At 48.7% G+C, this 12,889-nt stretch overlaps 1 protein-coding gene across 4 annotated transcripts in view; it reads left to right on the top strand.

The window, feature by feature from the left end:
- Positions 1-12,889, top strand: part of LIMS1 (LIM zinc finger domain containing 1) — an 82,236-nt gene that overhangs the window by 1,075 nt on the left and 68,272 nt on the right. The window contains exon 1 of one of the 4 annotated variants that reach the window (XM_054812607.1): positions 1,468-1,694. The exons of 2 other annotated variants lie outside the window; for them this stretch is intronic. The gene's annotated coding sequence lies outside the window, so the exon portion shown is untranslated. Of the gene's footprint in view, positions 1-1,467; positions 1,695-4,874; positions 4,898-12,889 lie in introns of those variants that run through there. One more of the 4 variants, XM_054812780.1, reaches the window with a different exon arrangement.

A 12,889-nucleotide genomic window follows, 5' to 3' on the forward strand; every position in this document is an offset into this window, starting at 1 on the left:
TGCTGGCACACACAGACTTTAGCCTGGCTAAAGACTGCCTTATCTTTCCCGCGAATTCCTCCAGCTCCGCACCATGCCTGTGGAGCAAAGCTGTGGCAGCAGCAAAGTCAAGCTAAGTCGGGGCTACCGCGATGGCACCCTGTGCCGGCGTGCGGCAGGGTGGGCTGCTGAGCCGGCCCCGTGGTCAGCCCCCCGACGCCCCTGGGACAAGGTGCGGGAAGGCGGCAGGATCTCGCCAGCCTTGACCAGCTTTAGCTCTAGCTGCCGTGCAGCCACCTGCTGAGAAAAATATGATAACATGATTGAGATGTCCATATGTATTAAGGTAACTGGTTTTTCTTCAGTCGTTCCAAAAGCTGCTTGCTTTCTCAGCGGGTGATGGGTGCTTCCAGGCCACGCTCCTTTCTGCATCCCCAAAAGTGGCTGAGTTGTCAGTATTCATGCTGCGAGTCTCACAACCGTGAGGATTTGCGCGTTGTTCAGCCCCGCGCAGGTGCTTCGGCTCCAGTGTGGAGCCTGCTTCTCTGAGTAAATAGAGCAATTACATATTTGGCATCTATTCTGCTGAAGTTGTCAGGGTGCAGGCCAGCTGCCCTGCTGGTACACGCTTCCCAGGATATGAACTAGGCTACACCCCTGGCACAGCGAGAAATTTTGGGACAAAGTCAGGCTAGAGCCTACGCTTGCAGAAACTTGCTGAGATGGAAGTAGGCAGAGCACTCTGGTGGGAGCCCACCTCACTCAGAGCTCTCTGGGGGGAAGCTTCTTCAGCGCGAAGCACAGGCAGTGCATCCCGCAGCGGGCAAGCGGGTGGCCGGCACGTCCAGGGGAGCGGCAGCGGCAGACCACCCATCCCGGGGTACGGCCGGCGGCTGGAGCATCCTTCTCCAGGCAGCAGGGACAAGCCCTGCCACCTCCCAGCCGAGCAAATCCTCACGCGGCTGAGAGAGTCAACCCGGCGTCCCGCTGCTGCTGCGCTCTGAACACGGGCTGCTCACCCAGCAAGGGCTGGCCGTGGGGTCCCTTGTCTAAATTGTCTGCTCCCCTGTGTGCCTCTCTTCTCCCCATTTTTTGGGGGGGTGAATCATCATGTCGAGGACAAGGGGCTGTGCTGTGGTTGAGGAGGTGAAGGTGCCGTGCAGTTGATCCTAGCAGAAGGGAGGATCTGGCTGGATCTGGAGGATCTGGCTGGAGGGAGCTGCCGGCCGGGGTGGGGAGTGGGGCACTGCTCGCCTGGTGGGGCGGCACGGCGGGGACAGCCTGCGGGGTCAGCTCCGTCGGGGGAGCTGGTTGCAGGACTTCTGGCTAAGGGGCTTTTCTTTAGACAGTGCCAGTTCGTTGAAGGCAAAATAAATCAAGTGGGCAAGGTTTGTGTAAGGTACATTTCCATTCGGTAAAAGGCGAGGGGAGGAGATTAAAAATTGGTGTGTTTCCTTGTTTTGGTTCTTTGGGGGGAAAAAAACCACTAAAAATGCAAACGTTTCATTCAAAACCACTTTGTAATGCAATATAAGGTGGTCTCAAAAGGTTCCACAGGCTGAAACTCCTAAGGGATCTTGGATCTTGACTTTTTGCTCTGATTTAGGGAGTAAAAATAATCTAAGTTTTGGGGAAGAAAACAAAAAAGTAAAGAATGACTTGAGGTCTCTCTCCAGACTTGGTACGTGGAAGAAGAGCAGACATTTGATCAGCAGGTACGCACACGGGGTTTGTTATTGTTCTCTGAAATACTCTTTTTTTTAACTTTCTTTCTTTCTTTTCCACTTTATGGAGGCTTTTTGAACTCCGGTTGCTGCCGTGGCTTTTGTTTTGCAACGAAAGGAGCTGGCGCTGTAACCTGAACGCCTGTCAGCTGGGGCACCGCCATCGCGCTCCGCACCAGGCTGGGAGATCAGACTCTGCCCCGGAGGAGAAGGGTTTGGCCAGGGAGGGATGTGTGGCTCGCCCGATAGCTGGGACGATGCTGGGGAGCAGTTTGGGTTTCAACGTTTGGGTTGAGAGGGCGTGAGTGGGGGGTTTTTTTAGGGGGGGGCAGAGGGGATCACAGACTGGGTTTTGTGGGCAGCTTTTCCAGCTGGTTGTGCTGAATTCGATGTGTTATCTTTGGAATAAGTTTCTTATGCAGTTCAGAGAAAAACATGAGCTTGCAGTTCAGAACCATGGTTATCTTAAGCTTTTGTAGTTTCTTAGCGCAAACTAAGTTTTTCTTTGTAGCAATAAATACAGGCCAGCATGCAGTAAAATACTGAACAAAGCAAGCTTCTCTTTATTCAAAGCATAACTGCATTTGAAAAACTAGCATAGACTCCTTGGATTTACAGCTCTTGTTCTGCTGTAGCCTGCGAAGCTCAGAACTGTGGGCATTTCCTAGGGTTACTGGCTTTGATAAGGGATGCCGTAAATAAGAAGCTAAATGTGATGCTGCAGTTAAATCTCAGTTGCAACCCACAGGTCTTTTTCTTAGAACAGGCTCCATACCGTTACTGCAGGGGGAACTGTTAATGGCCCATAATATACAGAGGATGGTTTGCATAGTTAACAAATTCTTTTTCAAGTCACAATAAAATATTTATTGTCAAAGCACTTAAGGCAGGCTTTTCAGCTCCTGGAATTGTGGCTTTGTGCTAAGTGCGTTAGGTTAGACATCCTGATTCATCTGTGTTTTATTCTCCTCCAAAGCCCGGTTTAAAGGTTTGGTTTTTTTTACTCCGTAGCATAATGCAATCTTTTATTACTTTTCAATATAGGGTCGCTTTAACTATTAGCTGTGCTACAAGCAGCTTGATAGTTGGTGGGTAGAGTAGATCACGTCAGGTCTTTCCATGACGGCAGGTGCTAATGACAAGGAAAATCAAACTGACAGTCACGTTTTGATAGCCAAAGCCTTCCCTTCTATAGGCCATCCATAGCATGAATCAAGCAGCCGCGTACGTGGTCCGCTGGCGTTGTTGTAGCGATGTGTTACAGTGCACGTCAGCCTTACAGCTTGCGCAGGAGCGCTGGTGTCGAGGCAGAGAGGGTGAAAGGATGGGAATGTCCTAATTCAATGTGACAATTAGAGAAAACACAGCAGGGGACTGTGCCCTGGGGTTAATAATTTCTGTCAAATTAGGACACTCCTTTGCAATTACTTCAGCATTTCCCTTCCTCTAGTGTCTAAGTCTTTATGAAAATGCTTACTTATATTTTTTAAGTAGATAGAAGGAAAGAAACCCCAAAGAAGTCAAGATAGTGTAATTTCCTTGGCTTCTTTTGTGTACCCTAATAACCCTTTATACGCAACAGTTTGATGAATTTGTCTCAGTGCCTGGAGACCGTTGGTGAGGTCCAGGGAGCATAAGCTGATGGTGAGCCCAGTGACAAACTATGGGCAGAGAGGACCTCTTGTCTGCAGTCTGAAACCATGTTCCTGTGCAGAAATGGCATAGTCTGGAATATCCTAGGGCACATGAAAACTAGCGTTGCAACAAGGCCAGCATCCAGGATGAGGTTTTGTGCCCTGTATTTTTCATATTATTTGCTTTTCCTTATATTTAAAATAAGAAATCCTTGAATTACACCTCTGACCATCCTTTTTTTCATCACTTTTTAACTCATTAAAAAAAGCCACCTACCACATCTACAGAATTTGATAAGGAGGTGATTCCTAACTCAGCTGGTGCATTTAGGATGGTTTCAATCACTGCTTGCATTAAATAGTTTGAAGAACTGAGAACACACTGGTGGATGGTCTTTTGATTGAGTAAAAGCTAAACTGGTGGGAACAGTAGAGTTAAAACCTTGGGGTTTATTGCTCACATCATAGATGGGGAGTCAGTGTGGATAATCGGAGAAACTAAGGCAACGTAATGATTTTATGAATGTGTCCTGGGTGGCCTGAGCAGCACGGGGCAGCTGCCGCGCTCAGAGTTATAAGAGTTTTCTGTATTAATCTATTGTTTCAGTGTGGTTGGGGGCACTGGGAAAGACCACAGCAAAGCGATGCAGTAATGCCAGCAAATATTTGGGAGGCAACAACATGGCAGAGTGGCTCCCATCCAGACCCCGCGCTGACGTGCAACAGCTGTAGGCTTGATGTGGGGAGAGAAAACCGCGCAGAGAAATAGCTTCAGAGCCACCCTGGGAGGGGGAAAGGGGGCCTCGATGCTTTGCAAGGACTCTTTGCGGGGGCTCGGCCATCCCCGCTGGGGCTGGGTGACGGGGCTGTCAGCCTCTCGCCTTCCGGAGACGCAGCATCCCCGAGTCCTCCCTCAGTGTCTCCTGGCGTGCTCCACCTCTGATTTGGGAATGAAAAATACGGCTTGGCAGGCAGGGCGGCACGGCCTGCCAGCCGGAGCTGTCGGGGGAAGGCAGCTCCTGCAGATTCAGGGCTGAATCAGCAGCACAGCAGCCTCCGCTTGCAAAACCCTCTGGTTTTGGTGAATCCTCCGCCGTGAGGAAACGCTTGCAAATAGGCACGTATTTCGGTTTGTAGCTTTGCAGATGAACACTGTGCTCTTCCAAACTGCGTTGGTAGCAGGGCAGACTCGTGTTTTGTGGCAGAGACAAATATTTGTGCTGGATTAAGTCATTTATTTTTTGCCAGGGTTTGCTGGTAAGTGGACTGAGATCCACCCGGCAGCGATTGTCTCCCAGACGTGGCTCTGGCCGGTGTCATGAAGCAGGACAGACCGTCTCTGGGCCGTGCCAGGGCAGCTGCTCTTCCCGCCGGCAGCGATTACAGAGACATTTTAATTAAGCATGCAGTTGCGCTGCAGCTGACCGGGGCGACCCACACGCTCCCATCCTCCAACATCTCTCATGCCGGCACCGGGGGCCTGAGCCAGCTGAAAACCCATGGCGAGATATATAGATTTAAAACTGAGTTTGTCTCAATCTGGATCGATTCCTTGATCTTGTGAGTGGCGGTGGTGTCGGGGGGTGGGGGGAAAGGACATGGGAAAGGTGGAAATGCCCGTTTTGGCAGAGGCGTGGATTTGTGCCTGGCCCGGAGAGCCGTGCTAAAGGTGGTGTCCTGCGAGGAGGTGCTGGGGATCTAAAGAAGGAGGGAGCAGTGTTTGTTGGTGGTCTGGGCCGGGGCTGGGCACTGCTTGCGGCCGTCCCAGGTGCGGAGTCGGGAAGGGGCACGTCCACGCTCCGTGCGCTGGAGGAGGGATCACCCGCCTGCAGGTTGTCGAAGGAGGATCGCCTGGGCGATTTTGCTCGCTGCCGTTGAATGCACGCTTGAGTACATTCTCTTTGCAGCTTGTTGTGCCCTCCTACAGCCCTGCCTGAAGGGAAACCACCCCGGCAGTGGTTTTGTCATGGTTGGCACAGAACGAGTTTGCAGAAGTTCACCGTCAGAGGATTTGGAAAAAGGAGACTCCGTGTCCCATCCTCGTGACACGTAGGTTATGGTTAGAAAGGGCCCGGAGAATAGTGACACATCGATGCCAGTTTAAATCTACCTGAGCTTTATTGGCATCACACGACTTCATGATCTGAAGGTGCCCAGGGGCTTTCTTCACCCGTTGCTTTCGGGTCCCAGAGGAACTGGATGCTGTTTATACCCGCTTGTACTGTCGAGAAGAAAAAAAAGGAGCAAGAGCTGTGCCCGTGAGGTGTTGCAGGCTGAGTCCCACCGTGCAGAGGCACAACGCGGGGCAGCCACGGCACGCACGCCTGCCTGCTGCTTTTCCTCAGGCACTGCACCGTGGAGAGAAGGCAAGCTGCCGTGGGAAGAGCTGTCGGTGAGCTTCACCAGGGCTCAGAGGAGATGGGCTGGAACCTCGTGAATGCGACGTTTCTGTAGGACTTTAAACATCCCAGAAAACAACGTTTTTTTCTCCCTTCTGTGTTTCCTTCTGTGAGTGTATTGCAAGAGAGAGGCAATATTCTGATTACATGAGAAAGGAGTCTAAGCGGATCATTTTAAAGCTGCTGCTGTTAAGAAAAAGCTGACTTCCGAAATCTTTGTTCCTTCATTCACATTTTTTTCCTTTCTGTTAGCTAGCCTCAGGAAATGAGAACATTCTTTTGGCTTTCCGTGCCTGAGTCACATCTTATATATATATATATCTCTGCCTCTATATAAAAATATGTTTAAACATCTGGAGATGTTTGTCTCAGAGAGGTACTTGTTTTCTATTAGGGTATCTGAGCTTTAAATGTTTGTACACAGTTGGATGTTTCCAGAGTTTCCCATGCTTCTCTGGTTACAAGGATATGTATATTGCTGTCAGAAAGGCCTTAGGGAAATGTGCTGATAACATAGGGAATATACAAACAAGTAGAAGTAAAGCCTTTAAAGAAAGCGAGAATTTGCTTTTTTTTTTTTTTCCCTCCAAAAATTAAACTATTGAAGAGGTTGTTTAATGTGAGTTGCATCCAAATATGTAGCTGTTTAATGTTTGCCAAGTATACTTTTAAAAAAAAAAAGTGTGAGGAGGAAAATTGGAAAATCCCAGTAGCTCTTTTCTTGTTCTTTAAAAAAAAAAAAAAAAGGAAAAGGAAGTAATTAAAAGCTCATTACACCCATCTCTGCCATTCAGCGAGCTGACACTGGCTGGGCTCTGGCAGCGCTCTGTGTGCACGGCGGGGTCTCCCTGCCTACATCTGTCCTCCCACCGGGGTCACACGGGGATCGTGAGACTTTGCTTTAAAAGGGAAAAAAAAAAAAAAATCCATTTAGTTTAACCGAAGGCCAAATATTTAACTTTGGTGGGGGAGGTGGTGGGATTTAGGAGAACGAATAAAATTTCCACCCTTGGTTGTTTAACGTAGCTGCACGGAAAGTGATGGGAGACCAGGGATGGTGGGCGCCGGCGGTGTCCCGTGCGGGGAGGGATGGCGGGATGGCAGCGGGACACGAGGGGAAGATGCCCCCGAGGGGCTCCATGCGCCATGGCCACACAGCCTCCGGGTGTTCACGGTGGCTTCTTCTCCCACAGCTCCCGATGAAATGCCCTCGAGTTTATGGCTCGGATAAGAAACCTCTCAGTGATCAAATATTTTGATTGCCTTCCTGTTAGTTTCTTTGATCTTTTCTCATCAGTGGATTATAGTGGACTTTCAAAAGTCTTGCTTGTTGAAATAGTTGTATAAATATGGTCGCCAGGGTAGGTGTTATTTAGAAAAGTACTTATCTCCCGGAAAAAAATCTACCTCCTTTTGCCCCTTGAGCGTGCTCGTTTGCCATCGTGCGTCAAAGAAGTGCGATTTCTATAATTATATCAAAGAATAGCAGCTTATTGTTAATTGTTTGAAATAATCTGAAAGCCGGTGGGGCTCACTCTTTTGGCTGATTTCCTGCTCATTCAAACACTGAAGGACTGTTTCAGGTTCACATTTCAAAAAAAAAAATAAAAGAAACCTGTAGAGCCAGCACAGTCTCTGGGGGAAACTGATGGGCTCGCAGCCCTGGGATGAATCCCCCTCTGTTGAAATCTCCAGCAGTTCCAATTTCTCTTTTTTTCAAGGAGAAAAGGCTCCCCTTCTCCCCGGGCATCCCGCTCACGCGACGTCCCCCACAAAATGGCTCAGCCCTGCTTGATGCCACGCTGGGAGCTGGATGTCTTCAGGCGGTGGCACAACACCGTCCAGTCACCAGGCTGAATTTAGTTTTGGAGTGCAGCGGGGGGATGAGCTGTGCCATAGCTTTGCAGTCAGACGAAGTGAGGGAGGAGGGATAAAATATTGCCGGTGGCTACCTACGGTGTAAGCCCAACGGTCGGAGTTTCCAATCTTTGTCTACGACTGAAAGCTGCGCTTCCCTGATTGTCGCATGCGGGATGGGAACGATCGCCCTGACCTCTCCAGTGGGACATGGAGAGGGTCCAAGGGTTTCCGGCGGTGGCGGGTGTTGGATGCTCTGGCTGGGTTGGTACAGATCCCAGCACCGTTCTCCAGGGAAGGCAGGATGCTCCTCGGTGTCGGCTCGCATCCCAGGCAAACCTCACCCAGCGGACGCTGCTCTTCAGACCCGTCCCTTCCCTAGCCTGCCTTAAATCTACTGCAGGACCAGGGATTCATTTTGAAAAGTCCAGAGAAAATGAAGTGCTGGTTTAAGTGTCACGTATTAACGACGCTGCTTCGTTTTGACGTGGGTGAAGCTCTTTGTGCTTATGATTGCTTAGCTGATACACTGCAAGGGGGAAATAATTTGGATTTCTTGTGTCGAATTGAGTCTGAGTCACAAATGTGAAAATCAATATTTTTATTATTACCATACAGAGATGGGTAAACAGTGCAGTTAGGAGGATCCTTACATTACCCTTGGGAAAATTACTAGAACATGATAAAATGGCAGAGGATCCAGGAACAGTAATATTGCATTATTGCTCAGGTTTCATGAGAAAGCTTTCTGCTCACCTTGGACTATTTATTCATTTATAAATAGCTTTGTGAACCTGTATTTAAGAGAGACATTCAAGGAGTTTAATGCTGTTGCATGGTATCAATGTCTTTTCAGAGCTGTTTAAGCATGGACAGATTTCTAAGGTAGGCAGAATTACAAAACGAGCATTTTGTGTCATTTGAGGTAAAATTAGTTCAGTCATTTTTACCTGATGGATTTTGACAACATGTGGCTGAGTAGCTGTGTAGTGGTTTGATTGACGTAATGGATTTTATCTTAGTTCCATAAACACACAGTTTAAAACGTGCAGCGGGTGTTACTTCCACGCACATACAAAAATAAGCACCGGAGCCTGCGGAAGGGGCAGGTGCTGGGTTGTACATCACCGCGTGCCCGGCAGAGCCGCTGCGGCCATCGCAGCATCACTTGGACCGTTTGGGTGATGGCAACGTGGCGTCGGGGGATCTTCTGAGGGGAGAAGGGCTCCATCCCCCCAGAGGGGGAACCGCACCACTGAACGCCATCTTCTGGCATCCCACCCGTGTAAGCATGAAGGATCTGGCTGGTACTAACGTCAAGCGGAGGATTTTTCTCCCAAAGTTTGAGTAATGCTCCTTGTTTGGTTTGCGTTACAGATATTTACTCATTCTCCCTGCCGCAGTGTGGGGGGAATGTCATGAAAAACTGCTGAGTCCAGGTTTTCTAACACATCACTAATCCCTTGTCATGAAAGCGTGTGCAGAATGAGCAGGGCCTTAGTTCCAGATCAAAAGGTTTTCCATCAAACTTGGAAAAACTGAGTTATCCACTCTGTGCTCATGGTTTAAATAATGATGTTCTTGTAGCTGATCTTGGGGATGCAAGAGAGGTGGGGTCTACCTGAATTAATTAGAAGGAAATTCATAGTTTGTCACACTAAAAATACATTTATCTGCATACCATGGAAATACCTAAAGTTCATCTAAAGTTTGTGTTTATCTAAAGTTTAATAAGCCAGAAGTGTTTGTGCTGTCAATATCCAATATTTCAGATTGTAGTGCTGAATTAGTGCTGAGTGGAAATGTTGCAAGGATATGAACATAATTGCATTCACTGAAAACTTTTTCATATGCTTTTTTCCATATGATATTAACAGAAATCAGGGAGGACAAGGAGCTCATAATATTTGCCTCAAATATTCTTATCTTAAAGTGAGCATCAAAAATCTACAGAAAGGACATACTTGTTTTTTGGAAATTCATAAACAGTACAATATATCTAAGTCAAAATAATTGGATTTTTTTTTTTTTATTTTGAAGACAATATAATCCAAATCGTACAGTTAAATTCCTGAGTTCACTTGGGTTAAGTTACGAGTTTAAATTTTTGTTTCCCTGGAGCCAAGAGCTGAAGTGCATGGAGCTGGGGCGTTGCATGTCCCCTGTTACAGCACCTGGGTTCACCCTCGTTGTCCGTGGCTCACACGAGTGTGAAACTGCATCTGTGCTACTGTGTTCTCTTCATAAGGTTTCTTATGAGATACCTTTAAACCAACCAACCAGGTAAAAGAGTGGCAGAAGAAAATGTTGATTCTTTTCTTGTCTAAAATGATTCTGCCATAAATTGTTCCATAACTCTGTTCATTGTGTACAAGCAGGTGTTGCAATAGGATGTTGTCTCCAAAACATCACTAGCAATTGCCTGGTCAGGTATGTAAACAAACACAGGATGCCTCTACTGGAGTCTTCCTTCTGAAGCAAGAAATCCATCAACAAGAATTGCTGACATTTTAAAACCGCAGTAGATGATGGTACGGCATCAAAAGCACTCTGACACGGGGTGCTTCGGTTCTGTCTGTCGCCTTCACAAATTGCCATTGCTGCCACTTTTCTCCTTGGATGCTGGAAAGTTGCAGCTGCCCCTCGGCAGGATGATGCTGCCCGTACCCGAGGAGGAGCTGGTGGTGTGACACAGCACGGCACAGCGTGCGAAATGCCTGCTCGGTGAGCGATAGAAGTTACAGCTGTGACCTCCAGACCTTCCCTCCAGGCTTATCCGAACGGGCTGCATGCACTGAAATGCAAAGTTTGCTCTGTATGAGAAGGAAAGGAATTGAGAAAAACAGTGGGTGCATCTGGGGATGCCCAAACGTAAGGCAGCAGTCGACAGGCAGCATGGTGGTGTGGGTGTGGGTGTGGGTACCCTCTGGCAACCTCGCCAGGTGGTGATACCACCTCTCCTGTTTGCTCTCAACACCAGAAGAATTTTTTTTTCTCATATACCTTATAATCTTTTATTACCTTATCGTGGTATGCTAGGATGTTTATTTTTCTAACAGCTCAGGTGTATCTTGTTCCTTTGCTTCAGTAAATACGCTTTTTCTATGCTAACAAATGTGTGCTTTTACAGAGGATGTCTTCAATGCTTCTTCAGCCCGAACCACAGCAGTGGCTTTCTCTTCCTCTTCAGCATGGAGGGCATGAGGCCATGCTATGTAGATGTAGATGTGGTGCTTAGGGACATGGCTTAGTATTGGACTTGGCAGTGTTAGGTTTACGGTTGAACTCAATGATCTTAAAGGTCTTTTCCAACCTAAACGATTCTATGATTCTAAGAAGTGGTTGCACTAATAACTTATATACAGGGGGGGAGAAGAGAGAAAACTGCAGCTGAAGTCAGGAATTATTTGCTTATTCATCAGTGTGGTGGGTTGACCCTGGCTTGGGCCAGGTGCCCACCAGAGCCACTCTATCACTCCCCTCATTCACTAGACGGGAGAAAAGGTATGATGAAACGCTTGTGGGTCGAGATAAGGACAGATCACTCACTAATTGTTGTAAAGAGCAAAACAGACTGAACTTAGAGAGGAAATTCATCTAATTTATTACCAAGCAAAACAGAGTAGAGGAATGAGAAATAAACCCAAATCTTAAAAACACCTCCCCCCACCCCTCCCATCTTCCTGGGCTCAACTTCACTCCCAGTTTCTCTCCCTCTTTCCCCCCAGTGGCACAGGGGGACAGGGAATGGGGGTTACGGTCAATTCATCACACGTTTTTTCTGCCGTTCCTTCCTTCTCAGGTGGAGGATTCCTCACACTCTGCCCCTGCTCCAGCATGGGGGAAGTCCTCCATGAACTTCTCCAACATGAGTCCTTCCCATGGGCTACAGTCCTTCATGAACTGCTGCAGCGTGGGTCCCTTCCACGGGGTGCAGACCTTCAGGAGCAGACTGCTCCAGCGTGGGCTTCCCATGGGCCACAGCCTCCTTCAGGTGCCTCCACCTGTTCCCGCGTGGGGTCCTCCACGGGCTGCAGAGGGAATCTCCACATCCCCTCATCCTTCCTCCATGGGCTGCAGGGGGACAGCCTGCTTCACCATGGCCTTCACCATGGTCTTCACCATGGGCTGCAGGGGGATCTCTGCTCCAGCTCCTGGAGCACCTCCTGCCCCTCCTTCTGCACTGACCTGGGTGTCTGCAGAGTTTCTCACATCTTCTCACTCCTCTCTCTGGCTGCAAAAACTCCCCGGGTTGGTTTTTTCCTTTCTGACATGGTTCAGCCCCAGCCCCAGCTGAGCGCCGTGCAGCTGCTGGCTCACCCCTCCCCTGGTGGGATGGGGAGGAGAAGGGGAAAACAACGGCAAAGCCTTATGGGTTGGGATAAGGGCAGTTTACTGGGACAGTGAGGGAGAGGCAAACAATCAACAACAGTACTGATAACAGAATGTTCATAATGGGTGATAACAGAAAGCAATTTACCGATCCGACCCACCGACCAGATGCTCGGACAGTTCTGGAGCCGCGCCGAACCCGCCCCTCCCTGACTGGCCCCATTTTATGGTGAGCATGACGTCACATGGTATGGAATAGCCCCCTGGCCAGCTTGGCTCACCTGTCCTGGCTCTTTGTGAAAATTAACTCTATCCTAGGCAGAGCCAGGACAACTTCTTAAATATGTTATCACAGAGGCACTGCCACCATGGCTGATGGGCTCGGCCTTGGCCAGCGGCGGGTCCGTCTTGGAGCCGGCTGGCATTGGCTCTGTCAGACACAGGGGAAGCTTCTAGCAGCTTCTCACAGAAGCCACCCCTGTAGCCCCCCCCGCTACCAAAACCCTGCCACGCAAACCCAATACAATTAGTTATGAAGAGCCAAATTGAAGTCATTTTTAGCTAGTGGGCCAATGTGTATGTAGTGGTAGGACAAGAGGTAATGGGTTTAAGTTGAAGGAGTGTAGATTTAGATTAGATGTTAGGAAGAAATTCTTCACTGTGAGGGTGGTGAGGCACTGGAACAGGTTGCCCAGAGAAGCTGTGGATGCCCCATCCCTGGAAGTGTTTAAGACCAGGTTGGATGGGGCTTTGGGCAGCCTGGTCTAGTGGAGGGTGTCCCTGCCCATGGCAGGGGGGTTGGAACTGGATGACCATTAAAGGTCCCTTCCAACCCAAACCGTTCTGTGATTCTACTGTTTGCTCCTCTTGAGCTCTCTCTGCAGAATTGCTTTCTGCATCACCCCTCTGTCTGTATCTTTTGGGAGGTGAGGCCAGCAACCCAGGGAAAATGAAGACAAAATTG

This window comes from Grus americana, chromosome 1 (assembly GCF_028858705.1).
Source record: "Grus americana isolate bGruAme1 chromosome 1, bGruAme1.mat, whole genome shotgun sequence".
Lineage (NCBI taxonomy): Eukaryota > Metazoa > Chordata > Aves > Gruiformes > Gruidae > Grus > Grus americana.